Raw genomic sequence first — 18,623 nt, forward strand, 5'->3', positions numbered from 1 at the left:
AGGAATCCTGCTCAAGTTTGCACAAACACATCTTTGCAATTTTTGTGAATTAAATATATCTATAATATTAACTTTAACTATTAACAATATTAAGTATATCTGTAATATTAACTATATCTATATTTGGATAATCCCCACCCATTTAAAAATTCAAAGTACATAAAAACCATTTAGAAATTCAAAGTATATAATAACCATTCCGAAATTCAAAGTAAATAAAAACCATTTAAAAAATTCGAAGTAAATACATAAAAACCATTAAGAAATTCAATGTACATAATAACCATTTAAAAATTAAAAGTACATAATAACCATTCCGAAATTCAAAGTACATAAAAACCATTTAGAAATTCAAAGTAAATACATAAAAACCATTTAAAAATTCAAAGTACATAATAACCATTTAGAAATTCAAAGTACATAATAACCATCAAGTTTTTGGCCAAATAAAAGAAATGCAGCCGTCGTGTGAAAATGTTGCGGGAAACTATGGTCTAGATTTAATTATAATTGATTTTGGTTGCAGCCTCCGTTCGCTTGGCCGAGAGTGAAAATCGATTAATGCAGCCCGAAGGAAATTAATAAAAACCCATTTTTCGTGCCACCGATTCATACATAATTCGATACTCAGTTCGGGATACTCAGTTTGGGCCAAGGGAATCGAAGATGTTGGCGCCACTTTGTCCCGGCGCATAATTAACCAAACAAAGAGCCGCACAAGCCGTTAAAGTGTCGAAGTTGAAGTTGAAGATGAAGTTGAAGTTGAAGCTGGGCTCGAAAAGTCAGTCGACAGACAAAAGAGCTGGCCGGGGAAAAAAAAAGAAAAAATTGAAAATAAAAAGGCAGAGAAAAAATCACTATTTTGAGAGCCGAACACAAAAAAAAAAAACACCAAACCAATTCAAAAATGCGGCAAACTACAAAGTCAAAGGAGAGCATGAGGATTGGAAACTGTAACGAAACGAGTGTGTGCGTGTGTTAGTGTGTGTGTGTGTTAACCACCTACGTACCGAAATACAAAAATAACAAAATTGATCAGAGGCCAAAATGCTGACGATGTTAATAATGATGATGATGATGATGATGACGAAGGGCCGAGAAAGGCTCACAGGGTCCAGAAATCATTAAGCGTGATTAAAATGCGCGAAAGGATGAAATGTTTTCCCCCTTTTAGACGAAGGTGAAAGAGCCAGCAAACCAAACCAGAAAACCAAAAACCAAAAACTCAATCAATATATCGCATAACATATTTCACTTTTGTTTTCAAGCCCCTGGAATTGTGTGGGAAATTAACAAATTTGCCCCTTTGACGAGGGTTGGTGAAATGGGCAAGGATCTCAAAGGCTCTCTGACGCCTTTTTGGCAACTCAAATTCTAATTCAAGGAACTAAAAGGAAAAGCTATTGTGTGGGAACATTTTGTTTTTAATTAGTTTATTCAATCATATTCAATCAGAAAAAATGAAATTAGAAATATACTAAATACTGCATTTATTATGCATTTTATGAGCATACATATACATATTTATACAAGATTTGAAGTGTTTTCTTCGAGTGCTAAGTTTTTAATAAATATTAAATGCACCCCTTCCCCTATTTTATCACCCCCCCTAATTTTGTTTTTTTGCACTTGGGACAAATGCAAATAAAGCAGCAGCAACTTAAATATATCATTTCTTTGGTTGTTGCTGTCGTTGTTTTGTGCCCTGTGCGTTGTTGTTGCCACTGGCAGCCTGTAATTAGCCGCAGACGTTGCCTGCCATTTGCCTTCATCTCTGGACTCTCTAAACAGCCCCGCCCCCCAATGTTGCCTCCCCCCTCCCACCAGCTTGTTGTGGAGACTGCCACTGCCACTGCCTGTGCTCTTTATTTATTTTTTCCCCTGGATTTTGGCATCTACAGCTGCCGGCGCAAGTTTCTAAGTTTTCAAATCCAACTCAAGACTTTGGGCCACAAAACTCAAGTCCATGGCCAAAAGTAGTTGCTGTTCTTGTTGTTGCTTGTTGCTCTTGTGCTTGTTCGTTGTTGTTTTTGTTTTTTTTTTTTTTTTTTTTTTGGTTTTTGGTTTTGGTTTTGTGGTGTTCTTGGGCTCGTCGCAACGTTTTTGACGTTGCCCGTTTGACCTGCCAACTAAAAGTCCGGACAGGCTGCAGTTCTTGTTTCCCCAATGTTTTCTTTTTATAATTCTTTTATTTTTCTGCCGATTTTTTTTTTTTGGTTTTGTAGGCGCAACTCGTAAAAGTCTAGACGTGATTGTATCACGATTTCTATCGCCATTTTTGTTGTATTTTCCCCATCTTCTTGGCCGTTCGCGTTTTGCTTCGATTCTTGGCCGATTGCTTTTTTTTTTTGAAAGACTTGCGCCTGCGAAAGATTCCTGGGAATTCTTCGTTCGGCCGCTGAACACAAAAAATATATATATATATAAATTTCTCATTAGCCAAACTTTAATCCAATGCGTGGGACTTGTCGGCTAAAAAAAAATAAAAATAAAAAGAAAAAAAAGAGGAGAAGAGCTCCAGATCTTAATGAGTTTGTATGAAATATTAGTATGCCAGGAAGCACCACAAAATTCGAACGGTAAATAACCAATTTTTTGTGCTTATTCAAAAGTTCCCATAGCACTACGCACACACACACACACCCATTTAATAAAACAATCAAATTTTTGTGTATAGATTTGTAAACTAGGTAAACTCACAAAACGTTTTCGACATTTCCCAATTGACAAATTATTTATGATAGAAAATACCCCTTTGAAAATATTTGATTTACCAAAAGACGTATATGGGACTATTATTAAGCATACGTCAAGGGGACCCACTTAGTGCCCAAAAACCTTTGTTTTTTTGTGATAAAAGAAATATATATAAATGGGTGTACATACAACCGAATTTTCCCATAATTAAAGGCTTCGACAAAATGTAAATTTAGAAAATTTCACGAGAGGCAAACGGAGGCATTTCGATTGAGTTGTCACGGAAAGCGAAAAAAGGGGTTCGATGTTGGCCAGAGGGCAAAATAATCATTAATCAATAATGATTAAGCCCGCTTCGGCTTAACCCCTTGGCGGCCATCGCAGAAAAGCATGGCGCCCAAAAGCATACGAGTATATATACTTTAATTTATACAAATGACAAAATAATTAAAATTACCTAGGCGGTCGGTCGGCTCGAGCGTCAACTAGGCCATATATCATTAGCTTAACTACAATGGACATTCACTCTCTCATTCACTCACTCACTCACTCAGTCAGTCAGTTAGTCCAGCAGAAACGAGGCACGAGCACGAAAGCCCCCGCACCTGCTAATATAAATATAAATATATAAATACATACATATGTATATAGTAGTCAAGTGGACCCCTCAGTATCGCGGTGTTTTCTGCTTCCCAACCCCCGGGTGACAATTTCCATTATTGACAAATTAATTGTCACCTTTTAACAAAATGCAGCCAAGCGGCCACATCGGGGATCTCCAGTTCAGTTTTTTTTCAGAGCCGAGGGGGCTCATTTCAATAAGAATTACAGTACAAAAGGAACACTTTCTTGGCCATTGTGGTGGCATGGTGTGGCATGGTGTGGCAAAGAAATCACATAATTATGATTAGATTGTCTAGATAGAGAAGTTCGTAGGTTGAAAGAAAAATGTAGAGTAGCAGGATAACCGATGGGGTAATACCCTGTTGGTAGAGAGTTCATTGCAGAAGATGTTCATTGCAGAAGAGGTTCATTGCTGATAGTGTTCATTGCAGAAGGTGTTCATGGCAGAAGGGGTTCATTGCAGAAAGGGTTCATTGCAGAAGAGGTTCATTGCTGGTGGTGTTCATTGCAGAAGAGGTTCATTGCAGAAGGGGTGTATTGCAGAAGGGGTTCATTGCAGAAAGGGTTTATTGCAGAAAAGGTTCATTGCTGATAGTGTTCATTGCAGAAGGTGTTCATTGCAGAAGGTGTTCATTGCAGAAGGTGTTCATTGCAGAAGGTGTTCATTGCTGATAGTGCTCATTGCAGAAGGTGTTCATTTTCAAATAAATTAATCTCAACTAATGATGTACTGCTAAAAAATAAAACAACTAAACAAGCACATGATTAAAACTGCAAAACAATCAGTTTTCGATTTTTCACATCGATTTTTCTAATTCATAACATATACCTTGACAAACTGTCGTTAAATCCGATACTGCCCTTGTGCATACCCTGCACACTTTTCTTCCGCCTATTTTCTGAGCACAAAAAGCGTAAACGCCGAACACGTAAAACTTAGATTAGCGCCTTTTGTCAGCCCACAAGTGTCATTAGTTAGCACAGGATACGCTATATACCTGGTAGACTGCATATATATATATATATGTATATATATGTTGAACAGGAGGTCGCTAAAGGAAGCCAGAGTGGAGTTCTAATTAAATAGACACGACAATGGCACGAACCGCAAAGTTAATCATATTTTAATGTTCCATCCAACCCCGAGAGCCGCGATGGGTGGGCTTTTCCTTTCCGTACCTTTAGAACCCTTGGCTAATTACAATAACAAGGCCGCGGAACAGCCAACGATAGCGAGCTATTGTCATTAGCCAGGACTATCAGGACTGTGAGGACTGTGAGGACTGCGAGGACTGTGAGGACTTCGATAGCCATCGATGGCACCTTGCCATTCCAACTTTGACCCCACAAGTTCTTTCACTCAATAATTGAACAGCAAACAGGGCAAACGGAGCAAAGCTGGAATGTAATTTATCTAATGCAGTCATTAATTTCGTATTAACAAGGTGTGGATGGTAAATTAAACTAGCCAAGGTATGCATCTGGGGCGATTGGATAATGGAGAGGTAAAAGAAATGACTGAATTGGGTGAAAAGGGTGAATCCTGTAAGCCAAATACTTTAGGTATTTTATCACAGTGTGTATCTTAAACTGATTTGAACTTGGCTTTAAAGAGTCGCACAGACAAACGGTCGACTAATATGGATAGCTAATTGTGCAGACCTACGACCCCTAAAACTTTCCTTATAATATTCACCCTTTATTTTCCTCACTGTACAGCGAGTGGAGCAGCCAGCCAAGTATGTAATTTCTGGCGAAAAATTAGCTCGTTAAAGGATAAAGTTCTGGCGAGGACTTTTTGATCCGCAGTGCCAGTTCGGATTACTGCCTCGTCCTCGGACTCCGTTTTCAATCATTAACGCCGGGCGCCAGTGGGTTTCAAGTTCAATTGTCCTTGGGTTGCACTGGCTGCGACCACACCCCTAGTTACACCCAGTAGCCACCCAGTACCACCCAGTACCACCCAGTAACCACCCAGTAACCCCCCATGTAACCACCCAGTACCACCCAGTACCACCCATGCACTCCAGTCTCATCTCACACTTTCGATGAGAGCTGAGCTGAGCTGAGCTGAAAGATAAATCTACAAATGTCGCAAACGAATGCCACGTGACCTTTGACACATTAGTGTCAGTTGTGTGGGTGGCAATGGGGAGTGGGATTTTAAACACAGAAAACCAGAGCAAGACCAAGACCAAGAACCAAGTCAAAGAACAAACAGCATGACGAGGCAATTTACACAATTGTTGTCAAATTAAAGTGCATCCGCTTCGTTGGTCATTTAAAGCCAAAAGTCGTAAAATGGCATGGATATATACGAGTACGGGTATATATGGCCAACCCCCGATGTCTAATGAGATCGCTACACTGGCATCATGTACGCTTCTCAAAAACAGTTTCAGCCTGATTTAGCTAAAACGAAAAAAATTGTTAAGCAAAATGGGAGGGGGAAATGGGAAGGGGAAAAGGGAAAAGGGAAGGAAAAGGGAGCCAGCACAGCAGCAACAATGTTGACGTTAATAAATTATAAAATGAAACTAATGACAAAACACATAAGTAAAGACAGAGGCGGCGGATGGATGTGGATGTGGATGTGAATCCGTTGGATGGGGATGCGGATTGGTTCCGGGTGGTTTCATCATCGACGGCTGGGGAACTTTAAAATATCTTTGCTGTGGGGGGTGGTGGTGCATGGAAGTGGAAGTGGAAGTTGAAGTTGAAAGCAATTTCAACCGCGTAACGAGCGCAAATTGTTTGCCTCCCGGGAGGCTGTAAAGCTATCTACGCAGGACACGTGACCGGGCTGGAAAACATATTCGCTGCACCACCACCCCCCATATAAACCCCCAGCTGCTTTTCTGATTTTGTTGCCCTTTTTCGCCTGATTGTTGCTTTCAACTTTCCACTTTTATGCGCCTGCTTTTTAGCTATTTTCCAAGGAAATAAAGTGTCAAGTCAACAGCAGCACCAGAGTTAATTAGTTGGCTGGCTTTTTGGCAGAGTCAATTAGTTGTCTGCCTTTTTGGCGACACATTGTCCTTATAAAATAGCGTTTCCATACAAATTTCATTAGCTCCAAGTACTTGTTCTTTTTGCAAAATTTTTTTTCCCCTGATAAGCTCTGAAGCTCTATAGGTACATACATCCTGCACCGCTCCTCACTTCTTGGCCATGCTAGGCAATGATTTAATATTACTCATACGCCATGTAAGTTAATTAAAAATTCTTTCGAACATGAAATTAATTTTTGCCGGCGCGTAGCGCATTGCCTCACCTGGCCAGTTGCCAGTTGCCAGTTGTTGATCTTTCTAGTTGGCTGGCACACCTGCAAGTGTCAGGGCTGCAATGGAGCCCCTCTTGCAGCTCTTTTCGAGGAGACGAAGTCGCGACTTCGTCGAGATCCACACAATTCGATAGTGCAAAGTGTGCCGCAAACACACACACCGCATACACACACACCCCATGTGCACAACGTGCACAGCACTCGCAAAATCAAGAAATCAAGCAAAAATATTTTACAACGCAGCAAGAGCTGGAGGAGAAAAACAAAAAAAACAAAAAAAACGCAAGAGAAAAATTATTAAAAAATAATTTCCAGAAATTGCTTGTGCCTTCTCTCTCTTTCGTTCGCCACTCGCCGTCTTTCTCTGTTGCCGGCGCACTTTATTAGATTTTTATCGGGCCCATGTTTAAAATGACTTGAGGTCTTTGGTATGTGCCCAGCGCCTGTGAGGAGCCTGAACCAAAAAAAAAAAAACAAAAAAAAAACGCAAAAAATAAAAACAGAAAAATATAAAAAACAAAACCGAAACTTGCAACTGCATAAGAAAACATGGCCTCGACTTTGCCGAGGTGTGTCCGTAAAGTTATCACACAAAAAAAGCAACGATTTACGCATAGAAGTTCTTCGCACTTTCCAATTTCCATAGAAGATCTTCGCACTTTCCAACTTACATAATCGGCACTAAATTTGTTTAAGTTATGATATTAAGATGATCCCAAAAATGATTACAGTGCGTGTAATTACAATGGCACAAAACTTTCAATAATAGATAGGCACTGCTCCAGTTACCGGCAGTGATCCGAAGACCTCCTTTCTCCCAGAACCTCTTTTTGGGTTTGGATCCTCGCGATTTGGTTTTGGGCTCCCACTCGTTGGTCCGTTATTATCATCTGGTGCATTTCGTCGTGGTGCATTTATGCATTTACAAGGCATAAAGCGGCGCAAACGCTCGACAAATTGCATTTAAAATGCGAATCGAAGAAGCCCAGCGGCCTCATCGGCCTCATCGGCTCGTCGTAATCTACGACTCATCCAATTTGCTGACACCCATCAATCAAAGCATCAAGCTCAAATCGCTGAGTGCTCGGTGGGCGGAGGGGGCGGTGCTGGGGGAGGGCGCTGTACAAAATGATCGCCGGTTCATGCGCTCAATTGAGCATTCAATCAATGCGCACGCCCCAACGCCCCAGAGAGAGTTTTTTTTTTGTTGTTGCTGTATTTTACTCGGTTGCTCGACTCTGTGGCTTTGGTTTTTTTTTTGGCTATCCAGCAGCTGGCACAGTAGTCAGACCTAGAGATGTGCACGTGACTGTGTCGTGAGGGGATCGTAAACTATAGAAGTGTACAAAAAAATATAAGCCATTTTGAACACATTATGTTCTGGTTTGATATAAGCTTGTTGCCAACTTGTATTCCTATAAGCGCACATTCATAGGAGACTTGTGTAACAAACATTTGGCGCCCAACGTGGGAGTCATTACAATACGAGAGAAGTTCGATACTTTGGCCCGCCCTTCGTGTCACGCATGCAACGCAGGCTGGCGGTGGCGGCTTCCTATGGTGGCACCACCATCTGACATTCAATTAAGCCGCACGAAGAAAGCGACGGGCTGCCTGCAATCTGAGAGATCTGCGGTGGGTGTTGCACTTCAGTGGTTCGATGGTGCGCCGCTTCGGTGGCTCAATGGCTCAAAACCCGATGGTTTGCTGGATCGCTGGCTGCTGCTGCACCGCACTGCACCTGCACCTGTACCTGTACCTGTACGTAATTTGCCTATTCATGTATCGACGGCAACGGCAAACGGCGTCGGCGGCTTTTGAAATCAAATTAACAGCCGCAATAACAGCGAAGATTTCTTGGAGAAATCCCACCGTTTTCTGTCCGGTCATCTTTACATCAGCAGTTTTGATGCGCGAAACTTAAAAGCATTTTGAGTGCGTCTTTTTAACAGAAGCCCGCTCGCTCGGCGCGCCTGTTGATTGATGTCAAGTTAAAAGTAGCAAAAGCCACAATCTCTTTAAAGATCGACGGATGCCGTCATCGTGCGCGATTTGTTCCCAAGAAATTTTCCGGGCTGCCGTCAAGGTCGCACTTTCAATAATCCCTGCGATATATACATATAATAATATCAACAATTGATATTCTGCTTTACAGGATTTCGAAACTATCATTTCAAGTAGCTTACAGAATTGGTCTCGAAAATTCGCATGTGGTCTACAGTGAACCCCTGCAAAAGTGGCACACAATCACACAGTCTGGCTGGCTGGCTGACTTGGCTGGCCCGGCAAATGAACAAGGGCCTCCTGGCCGCAGCTACTTATTTCTAAGAAATAAAAACCGCCTGGGCGTGTCGCCTCCGCCTGAACCGCCCAAGAATCCAGAATCCAGCATCCAGAATCCAGCCCCGGAATATATCCACGCAAAGTCGCAAAGTTGAGGAATCGAGGGGTCTGAGTTGAAATGCGGGGACCTGGACTCTCGATGCTCGGTTGGCTGGCATCGCTCAACTGAGCTCGAAGTTCAGCTCGCTTTGATAGGCCTTTTGTGGCCCTTTGGCACTCATGCGCGCCACTTTCAATAAAACACCCACTTTTCAGGGTCGATCCCTCCCCCAAAATGTCTTGTATATATTTTGGCAACAGCTATCCAACAAAAATGTTCACCGCAAATCAGTGGGAAGCACAGAAAGCGCAAAAAAAAGAGCAACCCTTTCTTTTTTTTTTTAAATTAACTGCCTGCTTACGCACTTGGCCAAGATGTGGGCGGTAAAGTCTCAGTTTTCGCTTTCGTTGCTCAAGCAATACGAATGGGATATACCCTGCCATATTCTATTACTTGGCATACATTCATATTTGAAATGAAACCTAGTTAGCTTAAGCAACTTTTCAAATTTGAAAGAACAACAAAGACTTTGCTAGCCATCAAACTTAAGCTTGGCCACCACAACTTCCGCAGTACTTTGGCAACTATTCTGTGAAAACCATCAGATATGCTGGCTATGCGACCCCTTGTATCCTTTCTTTCTAACATATTGCCAGTATCTGCGGGATCCTTTTGAATCCACGATGGAGCGTGTGTGTGTGTGAGTGTGTCAAGTGAGTTCGAAAAATGGGTGTCAACGCATGAAACGCAACAAACAGTCATTTTGTGTGCGGAGGCAGGATTATAAAAATAAAGGGGGTTTGGGGGAATGGGGGGGGGGGGATGGTACAGGACTTCAAAGAGTTGACAAACTCAAATAACCCATCGCAGGACCAAAAAAGGGTTCACGAAATTGCCGGGCGACGGCGTCCATTCATTTGAATGCACAGACGTTCGACTGATTTTGCGTTTTGTGTTCCAGGATGTGCGTGAGCAAAAAAGGATTCCAAAGGGCTGGGGAGCAAAGGATTCGCACTCGCCATCTCCGCACTCGAATGCTAATGCGAGAGTGCAGGCAATTGGAAAATTTATTCAATTGCTGGCAATTCAACTAAATCACTCATTGGCTTTATTATGTGCGCCTAATTTAAATACACGCGCGCTGTGCTCTCTGACTTTGTCGCAATCACCCGCCCCAAACCAAAAAACCAAACCCAAAAGTCTCCCAGTGCAAAATGCCACCCAAAAACCACCCACCACATTAGCATCGGGCCTTTAGCTTTCAGTTTTCAGTATTCAGCTTTCAGCTTTGGTGGAAATAATTCGAAAATTGAAATTACTTTGTCTTCGGCGGCTTGATTAAAGGCATATTGCGCCATCGTCAGTCAAGCCAAGTCGAAAGGAGTCTGCTGAGTCAGCCATTCAGTCATTCGGGCATTTCACAAGATTATGTCGAGGACGAGGGACCAGTTCAGGTGGTTAATTTGGGCATAAGGAAGCCAGATGAAGTCGTTTACTTCAGGTAGGAAAGTGTGTATGTAAATATCTCTAGATTAAACGCTTTAAATATCCCTAGCCAACACTATTTGATTTTCATCAATAGAAAGTAATGTTGTAGCATTTGCGAACACTGTTTAAGCAATCGTTTACTTCAGGTAGAACAGTGTGTATGCAAATATCTGTAGATTAAACGCTTTAAATATCCCTAGCCAACACTGTTTGGTCTTCATCAATAGAAAGTAATCATGTGGCATTTACGAACACTGTTTAAGCAATCACAAATTGCGTGCAAATACGCATTTCTAACCATGCTGGCATTTTGCACAATTGTTTTTAATGTAATCATACACATTTTCTTGTATCATTTACCAACACTGTTTTGAGGGATTGTCTCTTAATATTATTATTATTATTTTTATTTTTTTTTTTGCTTGGCCCATGGCCTGCTCACATTTCAATGTCCAAACAGCAGTCCGGCAGCAGAAGACACATGAGAACCGAAGAACCTTCAGAGCCGAAGAGTCGCAGAGTCGAGAAGAGTCGGAGTGGGAACCCTTTTTCACATGTCGGTTATAATTCTCGGGCTCTGACTAATGCCGGACACAGAAGTTAAGAAGTTAAGCTGCGTTGTCTTACGAATGGGGGCAAGAGCAATGCTAAAAATATTTCAAATGCGATAAATCAGTTGCCATTACACACGCGGCCCGGGTCCAAGTAATCAGCCCGGGGGCATGAAATATTTCAACTTAATATTTTCTTTTCCTACATTTTTGTGCCTCGACTGTTGCTGCTACTTCTGCTGTTGCTGCTGCTGCTGCTGCTCGATAATTATAGACTACAGTTAACAGGGCACATAAAGCATAAAATGGCATTTCATATGCGAGTTATATGTGGCAGACGTTCGGGCAGCTGGGCTAAGACTTCTTTTGCTGCCATGTCAATTGATATGAAATATAACAAAATAACAAAGCAACAACAAAAATAAGAAACGAGAAAAGGAAAGGAAAGGGAGTGGATCCCTAAACTAAGGGTTTTTTTTTTTCGTTTTTGTGGAGTACCTGGGAAAACCGAAACCAAGAACACACTTCCCGTCAGGTGTCGCAGAATTTTCGATGCTGCGAAATCCGATCGTTCGTTTTGGTTCGTTTGGCGGGGCTAATCAATGGCAAATACCGATGCCAGATTGCAAATGCAATCGTAATCGCAATCGCAATCGCATCAAATGTATCTGTATTGCCGCAAGTGCGATGCAAAGGACAATGCGACATACGGCATTGCGCACAGGATGTGTCAAGGATATCCGCTGCCGCATAAGTCTCTCATATTCAACGCTGTTTATCCTCTCAGTTTGCATTTAATTTTTCCGCTCCGGCAAGATGATAAATGCGATCGCATACAATATTTACAACATTTATTCATTGCATCAGGGGGGGGAGGTGTCGCCGTACAGGAAGCCCAAGCTTGACACATGAAACGTCCTGCTCAATGAGGGGAAAAGGACTAAGGCGAAACGGCGAAACGACGACTCCATAAAGGACTCTACATTATCATACGAAGTTCGTATGCCCTTTCAGGGTTCAATTCGCTTGCCAAATTGGTTTCCTAAGACGACTTGCCAGACGACCCATAATCATGTTTCGTCATTATTATTATAATACTGATATATTCTCACACCTTATGATATCTGTATTTGACAATTATATTATTAGCAAACACTTTCTGTTGCCAAACTCAATTAATTGGCGGCATTCGGCTCGGGCAAAAGTAATCGGAAAGTTGGAAAACTCTGCGTGTCCAGCGAAGCGGCGAAGCTCGATGATGTATACTGGTCCTTATCCGATTTCCCCATTGTTTGCCAATTGTTTGGCGTTGCGATTCCCATTTTTTATGCATTTTTTATGTATATCGGAGTACATGATTGTGTTGCTGTTCGACAAGTTCATAAAAAATGCAAACACGCTGCTTCAACGGGAATGTTTGTCCGCCTGTCCGTCCGTTCGTTTGTCCGTCTGTCCGTTTGTCCGTGATTTATGCCTTCGCGTAGCGGTCTCTCTCTTTTGCCCATTGTTGTTGGACTATTGGACAGCCGGACCCGGCTATTGGCGCCATGTACGGAATCCTGGTTGTCCGATGCTCGATTCCTGATTTCTGAATCCTGATTGCCGCTTCCCGAGCTTATCGAACACTCTACTACTACTACTACTGACCGCGCGGCATCCATTTCCATTTCCGCTTCCGCTGGCCATGTTTTCCACTGCCTCTTCGTATTTTTTTCAGCTTTTTTGTTGCGGCAAGCGGCATATAAAAAAGTTTATGCAAATTTTGATTTTTTTTTGTATTGTTTACTCAGTCAGCTCTTTGTGGTCGTTGTAGCCGGTTGTTCAAGTGTCGATTTCGAGTGGCAAACAGAAATCTGGGATGGGTAGCATGAGTACTTCGAGGGCCAGATACATATGTACATACAATACACAATATACATACATATGTATGTATGTATGTTGGGGTGGAAATACCCAAGCCCAAGATTTTTGTTTTCAGTTTTAAATGGGGGGAGCATTATTTCATGAGCTCATCATTGGGTTCATTAGTTGGATGTAAAGAGCAATCAAGTGGATAATACTTTCAAAATGGTGAAAGTTTACATTTTGCAATATGAGCGTAACAAGCAATTGCCTAAAAGCACATAAAATGTACAAAATGTACAAAAGTTTATGCAATTAGAGAGATTCCAGTAAATACATTTAAATATCCTTGCAAAAACATTTGCAAACAGTAAAGTAGAACGCAGAAAGGGTTTTAATTACAAAAAGGTTTTAGATTTTTGTTTAAGTTTAGCTCTAACTCGTAAATCAGTTAAATTATTAGACAAGCTAATTGAAAGTAAAGAGAAAACATTTTGCGAGTTCTTATTCGAAACCGGGTTGAGCGAATTTTGTTTATTTATGTACAGACCTTGTTTATTGTGTGCTATAAATAATAGAAATTGCCCACTTGAAATCCATTGTTCGGTATCGGCGTTTGGTGTTTTTATTTACTTTTTCACACATTGTTGTTAGCTCGGTATGGGAGAACTGAGAACTGAGACCTGAGAACTGAGGTGAACCTCTGGTACCGCTGGGTTCCAAATGCCAGAGCTCAGAACAAAACCGAAACCGGACTTCATGGGCCACACACACTTTGTAAGTGTTTTGCGGTCGTAAATAATCTCGAATAGTTCGCAGTCGTTGCTGAAGTTTGTTACATGGCATAAATCAAATTCTTGATTTATAATAATTGCAAAAACACTCACTCAAACTTGGGGGGAGCGACGGTAACTCGGAACTGTCCCACACATGTCAACCGTTTCTGGTTTCCAGGAGGTGCCAAGGGGAGTAGGGATACCATATATATTCGTAATTGTTGGCACACACGTCACAGCCAGGCCCACAAAAAAATCAGCTACAACGTGGAAAATTGTATAGAGAAACACGTGAAATATTACTGGAAAAAACTGCACACAGTAATGCATAAGTTTCTAAATCTATTTATTGCAAATAATTGATTTACAAGCTAAACAAAGTCCAAACCAAATGTATAACATATTTCATCTCAAGTTGAAGTATTTTATTATTAAGATTATTAAATACAAGCAAAAATTACTGAATAACCAAATCCAAAGTCCATTTAATGGTTATCCGGCTAAGAACGCCCATATCCCTGCTGCCTTTGATACCCTGTATAAACGGAAATCACACCGAAAAGCAGGCGCAGCAAATCGATTTATGCCCTCCAAAAGGGGAAATTCGGTAAGGAGGGAAATGGGAAATGGGAAAAACTTAATCAATTCGCAACGCTTTTTCATGGTCATAATGCGGCATTCATACACATACAGTATAGTATATATAGAACTCCCCTTTTCGGCTGAAGTGTGGGCGTGGCAGGTTGGGTTGGGCGGGGGGCGCTACACGGTGCAGACATTTAAATGCATTTTAATAGATTTTCCACTTTTCCTTTATTTTGTTTTCTATGCGCACCAGGAAACGGAAAACAAAACACACACGCGTATTAGCTGTGTGCGTGTGTGTGTGTGTGTGGGCGGAAATGGGGGCGGTGTGTAGTGTGGGGCAGTGGGCGTGGCGCATATATCGATAAACCGCAGCAAATCGAAAGAAACATTCTTTGACACAAACAAATAGGCGAAGCGCGAACAATAAAATCAAATTAAATGCAGCAGAAAAGGAGCAATTTACTCGAGTCCTTTTGCTCTTGGGGTCCTTTATTTAATTTTTTGTGTATGTGTGTGTGTGTTTTTCTTTTTTTTTGTGTGCCTATGTGAATTAAATGCGCCTGGTCATTGTGGAGCCATTAGCGGTCCTCGAGCGCCCCCTGTCCCCGTTTTCCTTCTTTTTTTTTTCTTTCTGTGCTGTCAGCATGAAAAGTGGAAAATTTATTGACTGCACATATGTCGCACTTTTTCCATTGGCTCCTGCCACCAGTTGTTGTTGTTGTTGTTGTGTCCTTAATGTTTGCCCTCGCCTAATGCACACACATAAATATTTTAATTTGTATGCCACAGATGCCGTTGGCCCGATTGAGTTGTCCTTCGATGGCCGGCGATGAGGTCCTTATCCCTTTTGGCCACTTTACTGCTCGAATCGAATCGAATCGCATCGTATGGAATGAAATGAATTGGAATTGGAATTGAATCGTATCCCAGCGAATCCCCAATCCTTCACATGTCCTTAACGATTGTCACGCTCTGATGTGAGCGACAGTGATTGGGTCACGTGCCCAAAATCGACAAAGGACTCCTTTTGTTGGCAGTTCATCGATTGGACTCAGCGCTATTCATCAGGTTGATGGTTTTTGATGGGTAAACATTTGATAGTCAAATGTGTGAGACACTTGGGCATTTTACCTGTCTGCTCAATTTATTACATTTTAAGTTAAGTTATGTAAAGCAATGTTAAGATGCTAGTAATAATATCACTCATAATAGGTGCCATAAATGAAGACATCCATCCATATCTACATTTCAATAATACCCAGCTGAAGGCAATCCATCGCTGAGCTGTTTATCTTGGGCCTTTTGGCAATCGCAATCGGCATTGCGATCTTGTTGCGCGATTATCCTTTAAACACATGTCATCTTACAACTTTGTATTTGTACTCCTGCCGAGATCTGCACCCGCATCCAGCCAAAATACCAGGCCATATGCCGCAGCAAAACGATCTTGGGCCAGAAGACAAAAGGCTGCAGAACCCACACACACAAACACACAGGACTCGGTCCTCGACCGCAGGACACAACCGAAATTTATAATCACCGATGACCATGTCAAACACGCCCACCGCCAACGCCCCTCCCACCAAAAAACCAAAAAATGAACCGAAAAAACATCGAGAATAATAGGGGAAAATGTGAAAAGTGAAAAGTAAAAACTAATAAATACCAAGTGCCGATGAAACATAAAACATTTTCTAGTTAAGTCATGTTCGATCATCTCGGCCGCAGGACCTTTTCCATTTCTTCTTTTTTTTAGACACGCTTGCTTAGCGCAGGCAGCGAGATAATCTCAACTCAATTTGCTGTCCTCTCGAAGGACGAAGACGAAGGACGAGGAGCACACGGCTTGCTCCTGCGATCCTGCGAGCGCCGAACATCAAAACATCGATTCTGTGGAAATGTCAAGCAAACCATGGCGAGTCAAGTGCTCAAAGCAGCCCGATATTATTTATAGCCCCGATTAAAATTAGAACGATATCTGGTTACCCCAAAAAAACCGAAAAAAAAGTAAAAACTACGACAGCGCCACTTGAGAATCGGAGATCCTTGTTTGAGGAGCGTGCCCAGAAGTCGCAGTTCACTCGAGTCGACTCGAGTATGTGTGACAACACTTTCGGTTTTGCCCCATATCCATAATTCTCATATATACTCGTATATAGTAGTGGAGTATCTCTTTGAGTGGCCATAGGTGTGGTGTCAGCTAGCCACAAATTCTGGGAACTTCTCGGCTGCTGGCTGTTCTAATTTCCAGTCGCTCTCTTAAGTGGTTAGTCATGTCGCAATATCGGCTTATGACTTCACTTCTGGGCATGTGATTTCATAATTTGTTTAATTTGTGTTTTCTAACAGTTTCGTGGGCAAAACAGATCTCTTTAATCTCGAGCGATTGCTACGTAGTTTTATAGATTGTTTTATTACGGGTTAACATATCATTGTGTATAAGAAATGTATATCATATCCTTACAGTATGATTATCTATGAGCAAAAGGGTAACAATTTAGGTATACGTTCTTGCAATTTCGCTTGAGTTGTTTAGAAAAACACACAATAATATATAATCTATAAAGCAAACTCACTTATATAGACCCCGATCAAGAAACATTTCCAGCAATTCTGTAACCCATACTTAAAATTACACTTTCGCCCCGTAGATCCACGTACCGAGTTGGTCGAGAGCACTTTTCGAGCCATTAAACCGGCCAAAACAGAAAAGACGTATACCTCAATGTTCGGGTTAACTCCTCTACGCAATAAAACACAACAAAAAAATGAGGGGGGAGAAAATAAATAAAAAATAAAACAGAAACGAAGAGACGCGAAGAAAAATTAACAAATCATAACATCATCATTTATCATCATTAAGCTGCGAGATTTTATATTTTGTATTTCTTGTTGTACTCGTATTTTTTCATTCGTTTTTCGTTATTTTCTGGACTTTTCCCTTTTCGGTTAGGTTTTATTTTCCCTGGCTGACCGCAGACTTCAGTTATAAATCAATCAGATTTTGTTTGCCATTTAGTGGAGCGCCCCGAAAACAAAAAAAAATCAAGGTGGTGGTTGAGGGTGGGGCAAAAAGGGTTTCTGGGTGCTTGAGGTTTTGCCGTTTGGCGTTTGGGGTCTTAACGCGGCCAACGCGGCGTATGATTAACGTGCGTGTGAAGTTGTCGGGCTGCCCCATCACACCCTCCTCCTCCTCCTGCTCCTCCTCCTCCTCCTCCTGCTCCTCCTGCTCCTCCTCCTCCTCCATCTCCTCCTGCTCCACCTCCATAGAAAAGTTTCTTTCCCCATTTTTGGTTTGGGTCGTACACTTCTATGGCTCTACCAATCCGAGGTTGTCAACCGCTTCGTGCACTATTGCATCGGGCATCCAAAGATGGTGCGGACTTTGTGGTGGCGTAGGAAGGGGCGGGGGGGGGCATGGGGCATGGGGGCGTGGCACGTTCGTGGGCTTGGCGCTCACTCAACTTGAAAATTGATTGATGCCCGGGCTGGGCAGCATAAATCAATATTTTATATTGGCCGCAATCGATCTGCATCGCTATCTGCATCGGATTGGATCGATCTCTTCGCTCTCTCACTGCGGCGAGATTCGATTGCCAATCTTCACGCCATCATTGTAGTCTTTTTTTATTATTTTCCTTTTTTTTCCCCCCCCTTTTTTTTGTTGTTGTTGCTGCTGCTGGGACAAAATGTTTCCCGTTTAATTATAAACTCTGTGTTGGGCAATTCATTTTGGGGCTGGCCAAAGTGGGATAGTCGCTGGAGCTAAATTGACTCTCATTGGTTGCCTATAGATTGAATATGTGCCCCTTCTGAGTTATGATTCCCAGTTGAACTGCAGGGGGGGAGAGGGGCGGGAAATGAGATTAAATTAATTTCGCAGCTGGGTAAAGGATCTTTAAGATATCTGCAAAAATGTTGCAACGCTTTGGGTGAGAAAAACCAGAATTGCGCTGATTTTTAGAACTATAATACTATTAAATCTCGCCCGATTGTTATGATATTGTATTATTACATTGTATTAAAGGATATATATATATTTATATATATATATATATATAAAGGATGGCCGACATAGGCAGACAGCTATAATGATGGCTATTGAAGAAGTTTCCATTATTATCCAGCACCCAAATGCAGATCAAGTTCGCCGGAAGTCGGCAAGCTTCCTGGATCCCTCGATTTATATGCAAGAAAGCAACCCCATGGAGGAGATGAAACAACCCTAAATGGAAAATATAACCCAACCATGAACCCATCAACGAGAAGGGTGCGTCGTGATCGGAGGGAATAATAAAAACTGGATTCGCTTTGTTTTTCGATATAATTTTGTTCGTTTTTTTTTATTGTTAGGATTTCAGTGTGGGGATTTTGTCGCCTTGTTGGTTTTT

At 41.8% G+C, this 18,623-nt stretch overlaps 1 protein-coding gene across 1 annotated transcript in view; it reads right to left on the reverse strand.

The window, feature by feature from the left end:
• Positions 1-13,523, reverse strand: part of LOC122623574 (transcription factor Sp9) — a 54,652-nt gene extending 41,129 nt beyond the window's left edge. Inside the window, exon 1 of the mRNA XM_043802804.1 lies at positions 13,419-13,523. The gene's annotated coding sequence lies outside the window, so the exon portion shown is untranslated. The remainder of the gene's footprint in view (positions 1-13,418) is intronic.
• Between the last annotated feature and the right edge of the window lie 5,100 nt (positions 13,524-18,623).

Source organism: Drosophila teissieri, chromosome X (genome assembly GCF_016746235.2).
Source record: "Drosophila teissieri strain GT53w chromosome X, Prin_Dtei_1.1, whole genome shotgun sequence".
Taxonomy (NCBI): Eukaryota; Metazoa; Arthropoda; class Insecta; order Diptera; family Drosophilidae; genus Drosophila; species Drosophila teissieri.